The 20060-nt window shown below is 41.3% G+C and overlaps 1 long non-coding RNA gene across 2 annotated transcripts; it reads left to right on the top strand.

The window, feature by feature from the left end:
• The first annotated feature begins 425 nt into the window (after positions 1-425).
• LOC146406814 (uncharacterized) lies at positions 426-7808 on the top strand. 2 transcript variants are annotated; one of them, XR_014832094.1, is made up of 3 exons: positions 426-704; positions 1841-2069; positions 4229-7808. It is a non-coding gene; the product is annotated as an uncharacterized LOC146406814 (long non-coding RNA). The 2 variants fall into 2 exon arrangements; XR_014832093.1 differs by lacking the exon at positions 426-704 and having other exon boundaries at positions 1706-2069.
• The last annotated feature ends 12252 nt before the right edge of the window (positions 7809-20060 follow it).

Below are 20060 nucleotides of genomic sequence, written 5' to 3'. Positions count from 1 at the left end.
TGTTTGGCCTGAGTAGCACTGTTCACACAGATTATTTAAAGGAGAAAATTAAAATGTTTAGAACATGGGAGCTCCCTTTGTAGCTCAACGGTTACCAAACCCAACTAGGATCCATGAGGATGGGGGTTCAATCCCTGGCCTCACACTGTGGGTTGGCGATCCAGTGCCTCCATGAGCTGTGCCGTATGCCAGCGGCTATAGCTCCGATACAACACCTAGCCTGAGAATTTCCAAATGCCACAGGTTCAGCCCTAAAAAGAAAAAAAAAAAATTAGAACAGAAATTGTCCCTACTTTCTGCCCCCCGACACCAGGTAGGTCCAGCAGGTGGTTCTCACACAGAAGCCACAAGATGCTTTTCCCAACAACCTCATACTCAGGAAGAGGGACCAGAAAGGAACCTTCTAGAACCTAGAACTCATAGACAGACTTCACTTTCTCTGGATGTCTATAGAATTCTCAGAGAGTTTCACTTTCCATTTCTCTTACATCTCTGGTTCCGTTCATCCACCTCCAGCTCACTCCTTTCTTTTCTCGTTAACTTGGTCTCCAGGATGTGAGCTGTCCACTTCTCATCCCGCAGTCACTGCGAAGAGTCCCGGGCCATTGGCCTGGCCATCATGTTATGAAAGAGGCCATCAGAGACTCGGGTCCAAGAGAATGGAAACACGCAGCTGACCCTCGACTGGGGCCTGCAGCCTCAATGTGAGTAGAGAATTTCCCTTTTAGGTAAATGGCCAGAGTGCCAACTTTACTGGAACGTTACACCCTACTTCTGCGCTGTGCTCCTCTCATCCATTATGCTAACTGGCTGTGAAGGGAAGCCATGGCCCCAGAGGCGTGTCACAAACCCCATCACCACCACCAAGCTCTTGCTTCTCGGGGAATCTTCCAGAGCAGGCTCCAGCATCACCTCCTGCTCAAACATGTCTCTGCACCATGGGAAAAGGTCTTTCTGGAAGTCTTGCATAAAGATCTGTGCCAGTAGCTATGAACCTCAGAGGCACAGATCTGGGGATCGGGGACTCAAGAGCCCCCAGAAATGGGAAGGCCCTCATATATGTGAGGCCCAAGCCCCTGAAGACCGAGTCCCTTTCTCTGACATTTCAGGGCAGAGAATGCTGACCTGTGACCACAGGCCTCACTCCCTGCAGAGCCACAGAGGCCCACATGACCACAAAGGCGGAAACTTTTCCCCTTGTAAAAGCAGATCCTCTCTGTGTTTGCTCTCTTCTAAGTGTGTGCCTCCCTGGGCACCGTCTGTGCCCGTGTTTGTTATTCCATTCTCTGCACTTTATATAAAAGAAACCCCCTCCCTGACTTCCTCTGGCTCTGAGAGATCAATGCCTTTTGTGGAGATTTTATGACATCAGTGTTTATAAAGGTAAACTGTCCTGGCAGATTCCTGCTCCGAAGACGTTTCTGTGGACCCTGCACTAAATAGAGATGGTATCACCTTGCTCCCTCTTCCTGTAGTAAATGACAGAGCTGGTCCGATGCCCACGCAAACATGGCAGCTCAGCTCCAGCCTCCTGCGCACCTCTGAGTGTTCTGCATGCTCCTGCCTCTTCTACTTCGATCGGACCCCTTTCAGTCCACATCCTGTGCCTATCACTGTGGGAATTCAACACTCACACGTGATAGTGATATGCTTCCTTCCCATCCCAACCCCCCACCCCCGCTGGCGTAAACTGGTCACAGGGCTTGGTCACAGCAGCAAAGGCCCACTGTGTCCCTACTTTTAAATGTGACCATCCTTCCTGCCTCTGCAGAGCACGCGCAGTCAGGCCATAAATCACCGTCTGACACCAGCCCTCCTTTGCTTCTCCCTCCTCCAACAGCAGGATCATGAAGACACTCGAACCCAGGCTGCCCCAGCCACATTTCCCTGGGGGAATGCAGCTTGGAGACCAGCGTGCACACCTGGGGACTCTGAGCCAGGCCACCAACACTGCGCCAACTTCGAGAGAGGTTTGCAGAGCTTCCTGGGCAGTGGGAATTACACCCCGGGCACCGAGAGCTGCTGCTGGTCCCTAAAGGCACAGAGAGCCTGTGTGGTTTCTGGATGAGGTAGGGTCTGCTGTGTGCTGCTGGGGGCCCCCCACTGGGGACATGAGGAGCAATGGCTGATGATGCAGGCAGATCCCAGACTAATGAAAGTCCTTTCCAAGTCCAAGGGTGGCTGCACAGAAGTCCTCGACCTGGGGGGTAAGTGTAATGGAAGGAGGAGAGAAAGGCAGTGGGAGGTGGCGGGTGCAGAGCCTGCCCTGCAGACCTGCCTCCCCGTACCCAGCAGCCCTTCTCCCAGGAGCCCAAGGAAAGTTCAAGCACCAGGGCCCTCACGGTAGGAGCCCGGTCACATGGGCCACGTCATGAAATTTTACTGCAAAATATCCTTTTTTTTTCTTATTTGAAAAGACAAATTATTAGCATTTTTAAACAATTTCAATATGTTTAATGGCTGAAAGTTAAGCTCAAACTGTTCCGCTTACTGAATAAAGTGCGAGGTCTGTAAACAGGAATCTTAAGTTACCCCAAGAGTACACTCATTTTAAATTTTACTTGAAAGCGGGATGTACGTTTATTACAATTTCAAACAAAATGCTAATGCCATTAAACAAATGAGGTTTAGGCAAATTAACTGCATTTTAATATTCTGAAAGCCTATGATATAGGACATTGTGTTACGAAACATTGGCTAGAAGTATCAGTTGCAAGTGGGATTTTCATTGCTGTGAATCTCAGGAGAATATTTGTAATTAGTATCATTTGCCTAATACTTCAGGTTAATTAGAATATTTAATTGAATAGCTGTAATCTTCAGAGATGACTATATTATGATCAAATTAGCACCATCCCGACGCATGCTGATCACAGGACGGCAGCCTGCCTCACTTCTGCTAGCTATTCGGCCCTCTGGAGCGTTCAGCAACATAAGAAAAAATCTGTTTCTTACACTTTTGAATTTTAATGATCCATTTGAACTCTGCCATCAACATTTAATTATTCCAGAAAAAAAAAAGTCCCAACCATGACTCCCATATGGCATGTTGGCAAATACACTTGCCCACAGAGGCGCCCGCACCTCTCCCAACAGCTCTTCGGAAAGATTTAACGCAGGCTTCCTCTCCCTGAATACAAGGCCTTTCAAAAAAATAGTGTTTGCAAATACAGAGCAGATGAAGCTTCACAGAAGCGGTTACTAGGATACTATTGAGACCCGGTTAGGAACAGCTGAATGGCGTTGCAGAATGCTACGACCGGTCGGATGCTGCGGTGCCTCCGCTGGACTTTCTGTACTGCGTGCAGAAGGTCTGGGGAAACCGGTGCCTATTTGGCTAACTCAGAGAGCTCAAAATGCCTCTCCTGGGGAAGACCTGGGGAGAGGGAGGGGGGAGGTATCTGTACAAAAAATCTTCATACTGGCTTAAGAGGTAGCAGACCAGCTAAGAGCAGGACGTAATACACGTACATTTGTACATGTCGACCTATGGCGTGTACGCTGTTAATGCTTCAAAGGTCCCAAGGATTAAATCATCTTTATGGGTAATTCTGGAGGTGCAGAAACGCACTTAGGGAGACAAGTATAGTCTGTCAAAAGATGGTTCCAAAGCAGCTGATACCTTCTGCAGCCTGGGACGGATCCTTGGGCACCTTATGAAATAATGAGGAGGAAAAGCTCCCCGCCGGGACACCAGCGATGCGCAGACGCGTCAGAATCCCAGGAAGGGGGTTCCCCCCAGGCCCAGAGCGCGCCAGGTCAGCTCCCACAATAAGCCGGAAAAAAAGTTGAGGAGGGAAAGCGATTTAAGTGTTGGAACATCTCCTCCTGCCATAAATCACCATTAGGGTCCCGCTCCTTGCAAATTGCTTATATCATAAGCGCTAAACCTCTCCATCGGGGTCTGGAGGAAAACTGGAAACGAGCAAAGGCTGGAATAAACCGCCGTGCAACAAAACAATTAATCAGGTTGCACGGCCACCATCAGGGTTTTTTCCGAGATAATCTTTGTTAGCCTTTTTGCAAGGACTGCTCATCTTCATAGAGAGCCCCGGAGGAACTCCCCTTACACACGGAGGTGAGCTTTTAACATAGATATCATCTCTGGCTTTAAAACTAATAGAGCAGCTGAAAATAGAGAACCGATGTTAGCTGTGCTGGTAAATAACAGCAAAGATGAGAGGTAATTAGGAGCACATGTCATAATAAAGATTTTTGTTTTGATTAGCTAACGAGAGTTCCAATCGCACGCCTGTAATTCATGGTACTGGCAAAAGCAAAGCGTTATTGGCACGTGAACAATCGGCGATAAGATGGATCTGAGCGGTGTTCACATACAACTACTCAAGGATGCAGCCAGCAAAATCCGTGAAGATGAACTTGGCTGATCATTGATGCTGTGAAAAAAGTAAGAGTCATAAAATCTGGACTGTCTTTAATGAAATGGGAAGGACAGAGGAAACCTCCCACCAGCGTGAGTCGGAGGAAACCCTTGTGGCGTCTAAATAGTTTTACTAGGAACCCAGGTCAATAAGCTTTCCGAGGTGAGATGAGAGGGAGGGGAGATGCCTGAAGAACAGACCATCCCGGGCTCACCCTGCTGGCCTGGGGCGCACTGCTAGGCAGGCTGCTCATCACCCAGCATTACAGAAGTGACCCGTCCACTCCAACACTGGATAATCACCAGCTTTATTTTCAAATCTCTTTCAAATAATGATTTTAAACCCATTCTTAGGCAGCCACTGAAAAGCACCTGAAGAATTCCTTTTCCTGGCGAGAGGGCTGCATCATTAAAGTTTTCTTCTAGGAAATCTTGAAAAATGGCCGGCTGCAGAAACAGCCTGTGTCATGAGCAGACGGAGCCTGACGTTACTCATCTCTAAATTTGGGCTCAAAATTGTTTTGTGCCAGAGCAGTTCTACCTTCTGCGAGCTGGTGTTATATTTCTATAGCTATATTGGAGTATTCATAGGTATCTTTAAAAAATTTTCCCTACTCCTTAAATTTGCTGAGCATCTGCTGAAACCCATTCCAGGCAGCCGCTAATCTCGAGTAGCAGTGCTGGAACGCACCGTCTCCTCTGTGGAGGTGCTTCCCACACATGCGAAATTCTTCCAGAATTAAAAAATCTGCTCCACTAATTGTGGAACAAATTTTCAACAACCCTCTTTGAGAATCCAGCTCTAAGTATTCTCCCATCTATTAAACAGATGGCAGATAAGATTGTAAACATATTTGCTTCATATTGAATAGATAGTTTCTGGCATAATACTAATTAACAAATTAAATGACTGACTTTCTACATCACATTAGAGTTAAAAGCACTTTGTAAGTTTGTCTTGGGTAGTTATTTACTTTGACAATAGCACGCAGTGAAAAACTGTTCAATGTTTCCCCAGCAACATTATGTAGAGAGTAGTTTTCTTTTTTAAAACTCCATATTTTATTATAATTCATTTGACTTTCATTACAGTCACTCATTACAAAATGTATGTGCATTTAATCCATTTCCGGGGGATGCATATTTTCGCATCCCATTCGCTGTCTTTGTGATTATGTCTTGGGTCTGTGTGAGGAGAGGATGCACAGATCAGATCAGGCGTCGCCCCTCCCCACCTCTCTTATTTTAGGGGGGCTTTTTAGGAAGGAGGCCTTGGCGGGTACTGTCTGCCGTGCGGCACAGTCGGGGACTGTTTCTGTGCAACTTGCTTAAAGCAAAACAGCTCCTTACTGTTCTGTATCCTCACGGATGCAACTGAAATCAGTACGAACTGATGAAGAATGATAGTGCAAGCATTGCAGAAGAACCTTACAAGGTGTGGCTAATGGGATGATCATCATGGGCCCTCGTGAGCTCACCCACAAAACAGGAGCAAGACTTTCCCCTCCTCCTATCATGGCATGGGGAGGGTTCGAGATTCTTAAAATATGCAGGCAAGTAACTCCAGGGTCCGGAACCATCTGGAGGTGTTCATTCCAGAGTGAGGGGGAAAACATTTTGACTCCGTGGAGAAAGGAGTAATTTTCTAGAATGATCTCCAGGCCTCAGAGCTTATATATTCTGTAAGAAAAAGAACTGTAGCCATTTTAGCCTGAATTGCCCAGGCATTTGCGTCTTTGACCTTCAGTTTGCTTGGGCACAGAGATTCTTTCTCTTTCTTTTTGTGCTCTTTTTCTTAGTAGGCTTTCTAATGAAAAAAAGAAACTATTCCTTTACAAAAAAAATAATCTGAAAAGGCCACATTCTAAGATACTTGCTGGCTGGGGGCAAACACAGGACAGTGGCATCAGGCAAAATGAACTTGTGCGAAGGGGCCACGCCAGACTTGACCCAAATCCTTGCAGTTCTGGTGGATTGAGCTTCATTTGGTGAACGAGTTACATCACCGGGTAGATGGTGAGCAGTGGACTCTCTCCAGAAACCAAACATGAATTATTCTGCAAAAGCAATTTGCTACATGAGAAATGAAATATAGCTACAGATTCTATTCAGAGGCAGAGACTTATAAGCTGAGCATTTCTGAAGGAGGGTAAAAATATCTCTAGCTGGAGGTCAGGGGTGTCATTAAGACAGTAATTGCCAGCAATCAGTAACCAAGCGGGGATTGCTCATGAATGGTTAAATGGCCCAAATACAAGAGCAACTCCAAATTATCTCCGTGTCCTGACTCACTTGGATTCCTTAAAACAAGCAAAAAGACTCCACACCGAAGCCCTGTCTCAAATGCCTAGAACTCAAATTCATATTTTTATTTTTCGTTCCAGTTGTAAGAGTGGAGCATTTTAGACTTGGGAACATGCTCCGTGGGAGGTTAGTTCCTTCCTACTCTGTGTGTCCCTAACTAGTGACGTGGCCAAGCTCTTTAACTAAGGCCTTCATGGCAGAGGGGACATCTGTGCACCAGGGAGACTCGTGAGTGACAGGCCCCAGTGCATTACCTGGATGTCAAGACTATGCATCTGAGCAACATAAAAGCACCTTTCAGTGGAAATTATAACTCAACCCTTGGCATAGCATTCTTGTTCCCTTTTTTAATGTCAAATATTTTTAGGAAACTTTTTAGGTGTGTGATAATTACTTTAAACAACAGTCCTTGTCACATAAGAAGACAAAAATGACTTCTTTTCGTTTCAGGAAAATCTTTGGGAAGCAGGACACACTGTACTGTCCAGACCACAGAGGTGGGGGAGGCAACTTGCGTAGCAGGTTCAGGAAACCAGTCACTGTGTCTGACCTCGAGGGTGGAAACAGCCTCTGAAAGCCGGGCCTGCAGGGGTTTACAAGTCTCGCTTCTTCCTTTGCGGCCCATAATTCTTCCTGGAACTCGGCGTGCTGAGCCAGGAGGGGAGGTTCTCAGGCTGACACTCCGGGTTGATTCTCAGCTTTACTGGGTGAGCTTGGCTAATTCACATGGTAAACCTGACCCTGATATTCCCAAACGAGATGGAGAAGATGGGGGGGTGGGGGTCCGTGGGGTCAGTCGCAGTCTCAAAGGAGATAGCAGGCCGAAAGATGTCTGTGTTTGTCCATGTACGTCAATTAAGAGAGTTTTTCTAATAAAATGTAGCCTGAGATGTGCTTTTTCAAAGGATGCAGCCGGGAAAGGAAATACATCTGTAAAAGTGCAAGCCGAGCTCTGAGGGATTCTTTTCATTCCCTGTTGATGGTGTTATCTTGCTAGTTTGTCAAAACAACTTGGGTAAGATTTCTGCAAGGCAGTCTTGGCTCTTAATTCACAGCAAGTGAATATGCTTACTATCTAAATTATTTGCTGTTATTGTTGATTTGTAATAAAACTGTGACCAGGTACCTGTGACGGTGTGGTTTTCTTACTGGGGTGGGTGGGTTATATAGCCAGAACAGAACCAGCCTCAGAGGAGCTGGTTTTAGCCATAGCTCTGCCCCCATAGCTCTGTGATCTGGGGTGCGTGATTACATCTCCCAGGAAAGCCCACTTCGTGTATTAAATGAGAGCCTGAACCAGCTGAGAGCTAAGGTCCATTCTACACATTTTCCTCATTCAAGAAATTGGGGAGTTCCTGTGGTGGTTCAGCAGGTTAAGAATCTGACTAGTATCCATGAGAATGTAGGTTCAATCCTTGGCCCCACTCAGTGGGTTAAGGATCCATCCAGCATTGCTGTGGCTATAGTGTAGGCTGGCAGCTACAGCTCCTATTTGACCCTAGCCTGGGAACTTCCATATGCCGTGGGTGTGGCCCTAAAAAATACAAAACAAAACAAAACAAAAAAAAAGAAAGAAAGAAAGAAAGAAATTGAAAGAGGGTTATTTCCACAGAGAGGTGTTCAGAGTCTCGAATGACAGGTGAATCCTGTCACGCAGCATATTTGCTTTCTTCTCTTAGAGAGATCAAGTAGGTTTGTTGTAAGGATATCATGTCCTCAGGCTAAGAAGCACATTTTTATTCGAATGTGATACAGGGGAAAAAAAATTTGTTTCCGTGAGTGTGTGTAGCTACTCACTTAATTCATCCTTCTCCCTTTGGTAAAATCCACACGAAGGGACCCCTCCACCATGACACAATAACAGCAAGTTAATGCCCGTCAAAGCAGAACTCATGAACACAAATTGTTTTGGCCAATAAACACTTTGATTAAGTCAAATACTTATCATCTATCTATCTATGCATCTACCATCTGTCCATATTGCAGCCCAATCATACCGATTAAAATCGGTATTGGGTCAAGTAACTGCTTCAGTTTTACTTCAAGCAGAGCATGAAATAACAGGAAAGGTCTGATAATCTGGCAAATGAGATAGAAAGAAGAGAAAAACACAAAGTCAAAAAATCAGTTTTGCATCCAGGAAAATATCTCTACAGTGGGCCATTAGGAGTGTTTAATATGCATTTGTTTTTAAACAAGCCCTGAAAATTGCAGAGACATTCAGGAATAGAATTCCTAGTGCTCATGTGGTCATCATTCCCTAATGACTTTTAAAGAAAATGACAAAACAAAGATTCATTAATTAGTAGAGAATTCAGAATTATCCTGCAAATAATATGACTGACTATTAGCAGGGATAAGGTTTTTTGTTTGGTTTTGTCTTCTAAATAAAACAACTTCCTCCGGATATAGGAATGTGCTTATAAGCCTATTAAATTTTCAAAAAAACGATGAAGAGGCAGATAACATATTACCTTTGGGGAAATAATTGACAGCTAATCAAAACTTCAAGGGAAAAATCCAAGTAAAATATGTCTATCAACGTCACAGGTTATCTGTCGGTTCACAAGACACACTACATTCCCTAAGTGGCATCAGATGTCAGGTTTGAGTATATTATTAAAAATGATACTTATGAAGACTAGACTTGCAAAAGGATGTGTGATGCCTCTGAATTTGAGATTTCTTTCCAAGCAATCGGAGAAGATCTCAAATCTAAGTGAAACAAGAATGTGAGAGAACAATTTACTCCTTGTTTACGGAGAAGAGTGAGAAGATGCATATAATCCCCAAAGACGAATCATTTTAAAGGTGGAAGAACTGAATCTGAACTTAAAAGAGAAAAACGAAACAATAATTTGATTAATTCTAGCAGAAACTTTAAATGAATTCAACCAAAATAATAAAATTTAAGATAAAAAATTAACTAAATAATATAGAGATCACTAAAATGAGATCATGTGATTATTTGGTTTGAAGATGTTGGTTTGTTTAGACTTGAAATAACAACTACTTTCCTGAGCATATCTGCTCAGTAAACCGGCTTGGTTTCATTTTGCCCAAAACTGGCTTAGCCAAGACAGTTTCAACCTGAACTAAATACCCTTTTGTCCTTAATTATCTTCTGCAATTCACTGTAATTCAAGAATCTTGGCATTGAAGAAAGTGTACATAAATCTTAAAAGAATGAAAAGAGCTGATTTTCTTTTTAGTTAAAAAAAAAAGTCGGTTCAGCCCTTCAAACTTTCAGATGCAAGATGTGATGTATGAATACGGGATTGTACAGGGGACAGCCCTTGGCCAGGAAACAAAACCCACAAGGCAGTCCAGGGGGAAGGGATCCTAAGGTGCCTGGGGGCGAAGTCTGACAACCAGCAGTGGGGTGTGCTAAGGCTGGTCACATGGGAAACATGGGAACTCCCAGAAAGCAGTGAGGTGCAACCCTGCAGCCCGACTGGCACCCCCAGAGCGCCATGGTCCTCTGTCATACATTTCAAGTGCCTCTGCCACCAGAGCTGCCCATCCGGCTGCCCTCAGGACTGCACCTACTCCGACCCATGTGGCCTCATCTCTGCCCTTGGCAGGCTTCTCACCTCCCCTTCCCCTCAGCTCCACCACTAGCAGTGAGGGTAGGAGAAAGCTCTGACCTTGGCCTGGAGACGCCGCCATACAAACTCTGCACTTTGCACTTGGCAGCTCAGACCTCGGGCAAGTTCCTCATGTCTCTGCCTACGCCCTTCTTCCTTGTCTGTGGGATGAGACCGGACAAGGTGAATTTTGAGGATCCTGTCTGTATAGAGGTGTTAAAATATTTGCTTTATATCTGTCCACCTAACAATCCTGTTCATAGATTATGCAATAGTCAAGGGCATAGTCTTGACTATTTCAAGTTGATGACAGGTCAGTCACATCCATGCTTACAATTTTATTTCATTCATTCTCCAAGAGCGTGTTGTTCTCTCTACTGTATATGGAGATGGTGAGTGACCGACCAACCCAGGTAGGATTGAAGTCCACTTGGGCTTGGTACCAACCAAAGTCTACACTCCTGACCAGTCTGCATATGCCCTTGTGGAGGTATCTGAATGTATGGTGACAGAAAGACCTTTACTTTATTTGGGATCACTACTGAAAATATGTCAGGATTGCCCTTTAACAATGTCATGGTGCAATTAAAGGTCAAGGTCTGGAGTAGACATGGGAAAAAAATGAGGCGCGGGTGCTGGGGACAAACAGGTACCCGAACATTTTCTAAAAGCCAAGGGCTAAGCATCATGGACCCAACCTTTCCTGTTGGACCCAGCAGCCCATTATTTTCTTTGAACTCCAAGTTATCTGCAATCCTATTTTAGAAGGGGACATGATTTCTCTACCCACAAACTTTCATGAAACTTCACTTTTGGTAAGTCAGAAACTCAATATTGATTCTCCTTTCTCGAGGGAAGATAGAAAAAAAAAAATCAGAATTTGTTCCTATTGTGGCTCAGTGGTAATGAATCCAACTAGTATCCATGGGGATGCTGGTTCCATCCCTGGCTCCATCAGTGGGTTGGGGATCCAGTATTGCCATGAGTTGCAGTGAAAGTTGCAGATGCAGCTCGGCTCTGGCATTGCTGTGGCTGTGGTGTAGGCCTGAAGCTGCAGCTCCAATTTGACCCCTAGCCTGGGAACTTCCATATGCCAAAGGTGAAGCCCTAATAAATAATAATAATAGTTTATTCCAAATCACCAAAAAAAAAAAAAAAAAAATCTACTATGGGCATCTCTGGAAGATGAATATTTTGAGATTTACAGAGGAAAAATGCCCAAATGCAGGTCTAAGAGTGGCCAAGGTTGCAGTATAACAATTCCTGTACCCTGGGATTCTCACTACACTCTGAAAGACAGAAACTGATGACATTATGGGAGCAAAACTTTTGTTTGAAAATGGTTGGTAATTGGAAACTGCAATTTTTATAAATGCCCTGACATTTATTTCTCCAAAAGACCTTGATTTAAAAATGACCAATTACCACTTTAAGAAACAGCAGCATCCCCCATTATCATGATAAAAACAGTAATAAGCTAGACTGTCACCTAACATTTTCCTTTTGTAGAATCACTTTTGTGTCAGTTCTGGAGGAGACATATTTCAAGTTCATGCATTTCATGATTCAAACTTTGAAGACTATTTAGACACTTTTTTCTGAGTGTAGCTGGCATATATATAAAAAAAGAATTATTTATTTAATGACCTGTTCCAATGTGTTACTGTGATTTTTTTGGTTGTTTCAAATTTAATGAACTAATCTTGTTACAATAATCCTTATATCTATCTATCTATCTACCTATCTATCCATCTACCTCTCCACCTGCTCACCTCACTGGCCAGATAGATGTAAATTCATGTATTTCATTCTGTATTCTGAATATTTCTTTAGAATAGATGACTAACACCAGCATGAATAAGAAAGCTGTTAAGCAGGGAGCAGCTTTATACACATCCGGCTATTACAGTCAGATTTTGCCAAAGCCTTACCGAGTATTAAACACATTGACAATACACAGAAATCTTACTTCAATGAGTGATTAAATCTAAACAAAAGATCACAAGGATCAAAATGACCCCTATTTCTTTTCCCAAACCTTTCCCAAAAGCAGAGAGAGGAGGCCTCCCTCAGGCCAGTGTCCTGGGGGACTCTGTAACCAGACAGACAGGTTGTGAGGCCAGGGCCCAGGCTTATCTCTCCTCCTTGCTTTTCCCTCCAGCTGCAATATTGTCTGCGAGATACAAAAGCTACTGAACTCCCAGCAGCCAGAGACAGCACAGTGTGAGAAGGCACAGGTTAGGTGTGTATAAAATGCCGTGTTCCCTCTGCACATAGTAGGGCGAGAAGCTGAACTCTCCAACCTTACATTGTACGTTATTAATCTGCAACTCTTTCTTCAGGTTATTCGTTGTTATGTTTTATTTATTTTGCAATACATCTTTTTTTGGAAGCAATCGTCTTAAAAAGCACATATTCAATTTAAAAATTAAGTACCCACTTTCCATTTTTATAGAGTATGTAATCAGTACACAATAGTCAACATCATATCATACTCATTGTATCCCACAGAAACCATAGTAAAATCACTCACTTCCTACAAACCTGAGGATACTAAAAAGGTCGCAACCAACCCTCAAACAGTTAAGACTGTCATGAGAAGATTGGGCCTGAAGAATGATTTATCAGGCATATCTGTATTAGGAATCTTTAAATATCATTCTAAGAAGGATAGCTTTTCATTTAGACAAAATGAGAGTTCCTCTAAACTAATACTGAATTTTTTAGAATTCCAAGTAGTCTGTATATAGAAAAGTGAAGCAAAAACTATTGGCTCATGAGCAAAAGAAATTTGCAACAGGAAATAAAGCCAGTTTTTATATCAGTATTACTAGGTGGATTAAACAGAAAAAGATAGTATTTTCAATAATAGATCAATAATTTTACTCGCTTCTCAGAATCAAACTTTTTTTTTTTTTTGTCTTTTTGAAGTTCCCAGGCTAGGGGTAGGATCAGACCTGTAGCTGCCGCCACAGCCACAGCCACAGTCACAGCCACGCCAGATCCAAGCCACGTCTACAACCTACACCACAGCTCATGGCAACACTGGATCCTTTAACCCACAGAGTGAGGCCGGGGATCGAACTTGCGTCCCCATGGATACTAGTCAGATTTGTTTCTGCTGAGCCATGACGGGAACTCCAGAATCAAACTTTCTTAAGTTCTTTCTATTAAAAGTCAAATGTGTGAGGTTATTGAGAATGCTATAAAGTTAGACAAAATATTAACATTTAATATAAGAGTATTTGTTTTGGAGGTGATAAAAATGAAAATTGGGGGGAAACAGCATTATGATAAAAATAATATTTTACTAAATTATGAAACCTTTGAGGCATCAATGTATCTAAAATTGGTCATCATGCATGCATAATGCATAACTGCATCCAGGGAAGCTGTGGTATTCTGCCAATGGAAACAGAAGTCATGCTTGCAAAAAGTTACTCTTTTATATTAAGCAGAATTTTGAACTATAAAATTTTGTGAAGAAACCAATGTTAGCTATAAAATATGTTTCTGCATAACATTGGGCACTTTACATTATCAGGCAGACATAACAACTGTTTGAGCATTGAAGTTTTCTTCAAAGTATCAACATAAGTGTCCTATGATGAAATCAAATGTTTTCTACATAATTCCTCTACTTTTATACTATGTGTAAAAATATTATTTGGAGATATTTAGTCAAACACTTTAATCAGTTTTGCGAAAAAATAACAAACTCCAGCTTTTGAAATTTTGATGAATTGCATCATTGGCCAGCCCCCAAGTCACCCCATAAGAGGAAGACAGACAGAAATATCCCCAAGGCAGGGACATAACAAGGCAAATGCCCAAATGCCGTGCACTCAGAATATACAAGATTTCACTTTGCAATTTAAGAATTATACCTGGAATATCTTTTTTTTTTTTTTTTCCTTTTTAAGGCAGTACCTGAGGCACATAGAGGTTCCCAGGCTACAGGTCACATTGGACTTGAAGCTGCAGGCCTATGCTACAGCCACAGCAACACCAGATCCGAGCTGCCTCTGTGACCTACAACACAGCTCATGGCAACACTGGATCCTTAACCCACTGAGTGAGACCAAGGATCAAAACCACACCCTCAAGGATACTAGTCAGGTTTGTAACTGCTGAGCCACAATAGAAACTCCTTTTTTTTTTTGTTTTTTCCTGGAATATCTATAACAAATACTTGGAAATGGGCTGTCTATAACTAATTACAGTGACTTATATTCTGAATGCAGGAGAAATGAAACTGAGAAAATACCCATGATTTTACATTATCTGAATTAGGAAAAATTTACTTAGAAATCACAGAGTATTTTAATTTCAGAGATTTCATTATGTATTGTTATACTTATTATCTTTTTTTTTCATTTTTGCCCTTGAATTAAAGGGAATAGGTAGTAATTAAGAAAATATAGAGGCTGAAATATGTACATACCACAATATAAAAAATATGATTAAGAATATTCTCCAGGAGATCCCTTAACCTGTGGCTCAGCAGGTTAAGGATCTGGTGTCGTCACTGCAGAGGTTAGGGTCATTGCAATGGCTCCTGATCTGGGAACTTCCAGATGCCATGGACAGAGCCAAAAAAAATTTAAGAACGAATATCTTTCATTTGGGAGGATTTTTTAAGCTTACCAAAAAGAGATTTTTTTTTTCTCAAACAAAAAGTATGGCTGGTGGAAGAGTCCATTGAAAACATCAATCATTTCAATTTGTTAATCATAAATTCAGCTTTTAAAGGATAAACAAAAGAAATTACATAAAAATTCAAAGAAAGGGAGTTCCTGTCATCGGGCAGTGGTTAATGAATCCACCTAGGAACGATGAGGTTGCAGATTTGATCCCTGGCCTTGCTCAGTGGGTTAAGGATCTGGCGTTGCCATGAGCTGTGGTGTAGGTCACAGACACAGCTCAGATCCTGCGTTGCTGTGGCTCTGGCGTAGGCCGGTGGCTACAGTCCGATGGGACCCCTAACCTGGGAACCTCCATCTGCCTTGGGAGCAGCTCAAGAAAAGGCAAAAAGAGAAAAAAAAATAAAAAATAAAAAATAAAAAATCAAAGCAATACAAGATTTAAAAAAAACTTCAGAATAATATGAAGACTTTGGTACAGAGAGAGACATACCTTAGAAATCAATTACATCAAGGACACAGCCCAGGAATGTGTAATTATACTGCTTATGATTATTTAATATATAAATAATTTATAAAAAAAGAATTATTGGAATTCCTTGGTGGCTCAGTAGGTTAAGGATCTGGTGTTGTCACCGCTGTGGTGTGGGTTAGGTCCCTGGCCTGGGAACATGTACATGCTGTGGACACAGCCAGAAAATAAATAAATAAATAATTTAAAAATAAAAAAGAATTAACAGCTTGCTTTAGTGTATACAGATATTTATATGTTTCAGAAATAGTATTAGTTTTATAATAGTTCTGAATAGGACTATTTAATGGGTTTATCAATAAAATTAAACAAAATTGTGAGTCAATGAATAAACCCTTTAGTTACATAATTTTAGTTGTTTTATCATTTCCTTTTACTCTGAAAAATGTTTCTGTTTGGATGATAAATTTCACGGTACGTGTCTATACACTAGCCCTATTCCAACAATATATTTAAAAGAAAGTGCCGGGACCTCTGCTTTCAATCAAGATCTAGAGAGAAACAAGAGACTTTCTTCCACTCTAACTATGAGGATAATTTGGATAAGCTACAAAACCATACCTTTAACGCCCTTCAGAGAGTTAAAGATGCATAGAAAACCACATAGACTTAAATCTAGAAATCAATTTGTCCTTTCTAAGCAAGAAAATAACCACATCTTCCTTCACTTATGGTGGAGCGAAGTGAGAAAGAAAATGATACTGTACTTAGGCAGTAAAGAAAAACTAGATGAAATTTTAAAGGATTTTTATTGACCATGTGTAGTCCAGCATGAAAGTTTAAAATCCTGATATCCCTGAATTAACTGTTTTCCAAAGCCTAGGGGAACGTTGCAGAGAGGGATTGCCCAAGGTGCAGAAAGACATCCCAGCAACTCAAAAATCTGACAGTTAATCTATATAACAGAAAAAGATCTCATGTGATTCAGAAAGATGGCAATTCCACAAAGAAATCTTTCGAGTTTTGTGGTGCTTAGATCTCAAGGCCAGGAGAAGGTAAGTTCTTGAGCTTTCCTTCAAAACCTCTGAAGCCAGTGTTGATCCAAATTTAACAAAAGCTGCAACAATTACCAAATGTAATGGCAGAGCAGGTGGAAAAAGGACCCACCCTTCATGCCTGACAGAAAAGGGCATGTCATTTTCTGGGTATTATTTATTTTAGTCTTTACTATTGTTTTATACACAAATACCTGGATCACATTTAAAAATTAAAGGACACATGAAGAAGCAAGTAAATGTTACCCAAGGTCAAGAGAAAAAGACAGAGAAGTCTCAACACAGTATCATAAAATGTGGACTTTAAATTACTATGAGATGGTGGGGAAATTAAACCATGTGTGTAAAGATGAGGAAGTTTTCTGGAGCTTTAAAACTATTTTAAAAAATAAGTAAATTTGAAGATAGAACAATACAAATTATCCTGACCAAAAGCACAAAGAAACATCATAATCAAGATAATTATGGAAAAACAATGATAATAATAACAGAATTGAGAGTTGCAGATTTAAAAGACAATATCCTTCTACTAGCAAAATAATTGGAGACTCAGATGGAGAGGAGAGTAAATAGGGCAGAAGGATTTGAAGAGATAATGGTGATAATTTTTGAACATTGATAGAGGAAATCAACCCACTGATCCAGAAAATCAGTGAAACCTGATGCAAGTACCAAAAGCAAAAACAAAACCTGCAACTAGGCACGTAATATTCAAACTTCTGAAAAACAACGTGCAAACTTCTGAAAAACAAAAGGAAACTGTTTTCCATCAGGAAAAAAAAAACAAAAACCAAAACCACACCAGAAGAAAGAAGTTAATAGCTTGACAAATTTAAGTTCTGAAAGACAAAAAAAAAAAAAAAAAAAAGATGCTCAAACCAGAATTCAGATTTTGACATTCCACAAAAATGTCTTTCAAAAGTGAATTTTTTCAGGTGAAAGAAAATTGAGAATTCATAACCAGCCGATCTGCCTCAGAAATCCTACCTTAAATTCTTCAGGCTAAAGGGAAATCACAGCAGATCCTGGGAAGGAAGTAGAGCATGAAAGCGGTAATAAAAGCCCGCTTTTCTTCCGTTCTCTTAATTTCTGTAAATGTCACACGACTCTTTAGAACAAAACTTTATATGTTATATAAAGTGGTACATTACAATTCCAGATAGGTAATGAGAAGTAAAAGATGCACCTTGTAGTCTCTAGAGAAGTAGTTAGAAAAGCAACACAAAGATTTTAGTTAAAAACACAATATAATAATTAAAATAGACTACTAAAAATATTCAGTGATGTCTAGGAAGGTGGGAAAATGAAACAAACACAAGAGGAATGGCACTGAAGAAAAATATCAACATAATAAACCTCAATGTCCCCCACCAGAGTGGTGAATTTTTCACAACGGATGGACCCAAATTGACATACCACGTATGTCAGTAGACTCTTCTTATCCTTCCTGTGCTTCACTAGATGCACAGGTTCATCCGTTCACCCACCAACAGACAGTTCAGTCGCTTCCAACTTTTAGAAATTATGAATAAAGTTGCTATAAACATCCCTGTGCAAATTCTTATGTGGACCTAAGTTTTCAGCTCCTTTGAGTAAATACCAAGGAGAGTGCTTGCTGGATTGTATAACACTGTGCTTAGCTTTGGAGGAAACCATCAAGCTGTCTTCCAAAGTGGCTGCACCATTTTGCATTTCCACCAGCAGGGAACAAGTGTTCCTGTTGCTCTACATACTCACCAGCATTTGGTATTGTCAGTGTTCTGGATTTGTCCATTCCGATAGGTGAGTGATGGCACCTCAGTGGTGGTTTACTTTGCATTTCCCTGCTGACATAGGATGTGGAGGATCCTTTCATGTGCTTGTTTGCTATCTGTATGTCTTTTTTCTAGAAATGTCTGTTTACGTCTTTTACCCATTTTTCAATCAGGTTGTTTGTTTTCTTATTGTTAAGTTTTAAGAGTTGTTTTTATAGTTTGGAAAATGGCTCTGTATCAGATAGGTATTTTGCAAATATTTTCTCCCAGTCTGTGTTTTGTCTTCCTATTTCCTTGACATTAATTTTCTCAAAGCCAAGGTTTTTAATATTAGTGAAGTCCAGCTTATCCATTATTTCTTTCATGGACTGTGCCTTTGGTGTTGAATGTAAAAAGCCATTGCCGGAGTTCCTGTCGTGGCACAGTGGTTAACGAATCTGACTAGGAACCATGAGGTTGCGGGTTCCGTCCCTGCCCTTGCTCAGTGGGTTAACGATCCGGCGTTGCCGTGAGCTGTGGTGTAGGTTGCAGACGCGGCTCGGATCCCGCGTTGCTGTGGCTCTGGCGTAGGTTGGTGGCTACAGCTCCAATTAGATCCCTAGCCTGGGAACCTCCATATGCCCCAGGAGCAGCCCAAGAAATAGCAAAAAGACAAAAAAAAAAAAAAAAAAAAAAAAAAAAAGCCATTGCCATACCCAAGGTTATCTAGTTTTTCTTCGGCTTTATTTCTAGGAGTTAAGAGTTTTGCATTTTACATCAGGTTTTTTGTTTGTTTGTTTGCAAGTAAATTGTACAGAATTGCAGGCACATGGTGATAATAAAAAGCAGACAAAGTAAAAGACAGTTTTCTTTTTTTCTTTTTTTCTTTTTTTTTTTTTTTTTTTACTCAAATGAATTTATCACGTCTGTAGTTGTATAATGATCATAACAATCCAATTTCACAGGATTTCCATCTTGGGCTGTGGGAAGAAAAAGACAGTTTTCGTATTAGTTCCAAATCCTCCACAGACAACACCCCTGCTTACGTGTGGCCTGCAACCACGATGGACTGTTCCCTTGATCCTGCCTTGACTAGCAAGCTGCCTTCTAATTAGGACAGCTGGGACACATGCAAGTTCACAACCTCCAAATCTCAATTTACATGTCTCTTTATGTGGGAAGTTTTTTGATTCCAAGACGTGAGTTGGTGCCATTTCTAAGTCTAGCATAACCCCCTTTTGTCATCCCCCGTCATCACTCATATGATGTGAGTTTTCAAGTGTCTATTTAATGTCCTATTGTTTATTGGGTTTCCATGGAATTCACTAGAAATCCATACCTTTAAAGACAGGGGTTACAATATAGCTCTGTATCTATCCATCTGTCAACTATGTATGTGTCTATCTATCTGTCTATCATCTTTCTAATTTACCATTTAGTTTAGCCTATAATATTGTACCTAGAAAATGAGAATGATTGTAAGTCCACAGTGTAGAACATATTTCCAATATATTCTGTATTTCCAATATACATCACTAGAATAATTGGTTACTATTTGGTTCTGACAGAGTTCAAAGTAAACATAAGAGTTAAACATTTTTAGGGAGTTGACTCTTGTGGCTCAGCATTTAATGAACCCAGCTAGTATCCATGAGAATGCAGGTTTGATCCCCAGCCTCAATCAGTGGGTTAAGGATCCAGTGTTGCCGTGAGCTGTGGTGTAGGTCACAGATGTGGCTCAGATCCTGAGTTGCTGTGGCTTTGGCCAGCAGCTGCAGCTCTGGTTCCACCACTGGCCTGGGAACTTCCTTCCATATGCTTTGGGTGCAGCCCCTGAGAAGCAAAAAAAAAAAAAAAAAAAAAAAGCATTTTTAAATTGGCATAA

Source organism: Sus scrofa, chromosome 1 (assembly GCF_054392235.1).
Source record: "Sus scrofa isolate SSC_HxYL_T2T_F1_AM1 chromosome 1, Sscrofa_HxYL_maternal_Yorkshire_Landrace_v2.0, whole genome shotgun sequence".
NCBI classification, from domain to species: Eukaryota; Metazoa; Chordata; class Mammalia; order Artiodactyla; family Suidae; genus Sus; species Sus scrofa.
Note: the sequence above shows the minus strand (reverse complement) of the source record. Positions and strands in the feature narration are given on the sequence as shown.